The following is a 2,415-nucleotide window of genomic DNA, read 5'->3' as shown; positions in this document are numbered from 1 at the left end:
GGTGTTCAGAAAATGCCATGCGTTGGTGCACACTTCCTCTCCTGCCAGGGCGTGACTGCACCTGTGTAGCTTCCTCCTTATGTGGCTGCTAACCTTCTCCAAAGCCACCTCCCAGGAGCTGTGGTGCTGGGGCTTTGGGGGCAGCACAAGGATTCTCAGATAATGATTACAGAATGGGGAGCCTCAAGCAGCATCATGGCACACCTCTCTAACTTGATCTGAGAATAATTAATTAACATGGGGGAGCTATTGCCTTTTTTACTGGCTAAGATTTCCAGGGGAAGCCCAGCACTCAATGACAAATGCTTAAATTAATTTCTTCCATTCCAAGAATATGGTGAATGTGCCTGTTAGAAAGGACTTGGCAAAAGTGAGGAAGGTAGAGGAAAGCAGTTTCTAGTCTCATTCAGCCACTTTTCCCACTCTGTCATTTCCTCACCCCCAACACCAGGCTTTAGGCAGATGGAATCTGGGGCATCAGAAGTCTGGAGCTCTGAATTCTAGTCCTGCTTCTGCCACCCCCTTTCTCTATAATGAAACAACCCACTTCCTGACTTGAGACTCAAACTATGAAACACATGGGAGAGTGAGAATCCCTTTAAGAGTTGGCCTACTTTGGGGTCACAAAACCTTTATCAAGTCCTGAGCAGGAGGTAAAGTTGGACATGGGCCAGTGCAACACAATTTGTAGGTAAACAACCCCTCAAACTACCTGGAAATTAGAGCCTTACTCAGCACTCACTGCTTCTCTTTTTATCCAGGAAAGCTAATTTTCTGTACTTGAGGCTCCCTGTTTCCGTTCTACTGCCTCACAAACTTACATTTACAGGCTTTTCATCAAACTGTAATTCTGTACCTGGTCATCTGGTACCTAATTCCCTCCCTAGTCTAGCTTCTACTATGGTAATGTGCCACATAATGACATTTTGGTCAATGACTGACCGCACGTGCAATGGTGGTTCCATAAGATTTTAATGGATCTGAAAAATTTCTACTGCCTAGTGACATCATGGCCATCTTAATGTTGCAGTGCAATGCACACTCACGTGTGTGTGTGTGTGTGTGTGTGTGTGTGTGTGTGTGTGTGTGTGTGTGTGTGATGCTGGCTATGAGCAATAGGCTATACCATATGACCTACACGTGTAGTAGGCTATGCCAGCTAGGTTTGTAAGTACACTCTATGATGTGCACAGAACAACAAAATCGCCTAACAATGCATTACTCAGAACATGTCATCATCATTAAGAGATGCACGACAGCACTTGTAAATCCAGGCCCTTGTACAATGCTTAGTATTATAGATGTTTGGGAAATGTTGGATTGAAAAACTGATAAAAGCTTAGAATTTCTGGTTTAGTGAACTGTCTCTGCTTCCTTGATATTTTCAGAAAAATGCCTTTGTTTCATTCTTGAAATATTGAAAATATACTATGGAAAAATAGTTCTATGATAAATACCATTTTAAAGCCAATACTTACCACTTCTTTGACATTGTAGTTGCCAACTTTTTTTATTTGCTCAAATAAAGAGACAACTTCAATTTTTTTTTCTGTGCTAGTAGAAATTCACTTATTTTATAATAAATTTTATTTTGCCTCTTGGACTTTAAATGTCTCATGTTATCTTTTCCTCTTTGAATGCCATTCAATTTTCTTCTCTTTCATTTCACCTCTCTTATTTTCTACTTTTCTATAAACCCTGGCCAGTTTCTTCTCAAACCCCTTTCAATAGGACATTTTTGTGATGTAGAGGTGGCTTTGGGAAAGGAAGAGAAAAATGAAAGAGGGTGACTATGGTGTGCTGGGCACTTGTTCTTCCATGCTGTAGTGGATCACCCCCAAAAGTCACTGAAGCTTGAATTGTGTCCCCCAAGTTTTATGTATTAGGAAGTTGGCTGCACTGTGACTGTTAAGAGGGTGGGAGACCCTATTATGGTAATTGAAATGTGGAGCCTTGAAGAGGTGATTAGATTGTAGGACCATGCCATAGTAAATGGATTAATAATGGTGGTCAGGGGTGTGGTTCTAGTGGCTTTAAAAGAAGAGCATGTGAGAAGTTAGTCTCTCTGATGATGCTTCCTCCATTTTGCAAAGTGATACCTGGCTGTCACTGAAGTCACCACCAAGAAGGCCTTCACCAGATATGTTTCGTAGACTTTGGACTTCCCAGCTTCTGAAACTGTAGCAATAAATTTCATATTCTTTCTAAAGTATCCAGAGCCATATATTTTGTTTTAAGCAACAGAAATAGACTAATACAGAAAACTGGTATGAGAGAAGTGGAGTATTGCTTATAACAAATATTTGAAAATGTGGAAATGGCTTTGGAATTTGGTGTTGAGAAGAGGCTAAAGGAATTAGGAGGAACAGGCTTGAAAAAGCCTAGATGGTGGTGAAAATTTAGAAGACAAGAAAA

The sequence above is a fragment of the Galeopterus variegatus genome, unplaced genomic scaffold (genome assembly GCF_000696425.1).
Source record: "Galeopterus variegatus unplaced genomic scaffold, G_variegatus-3.0.2 Scaffold7864, whole genome shotgun sequence".
Lineage (NCBI taxonomy): Eukaryota > Metazoa > Chordata > Mammalia > Dermoptera > Cynocephalidae > Galeopterus > Galeopterus variegatus.
The sequence above is the reverse complement of the archived record's forward strand: the minus strand, read 5'-3'. Positions refer to the sequence as shown.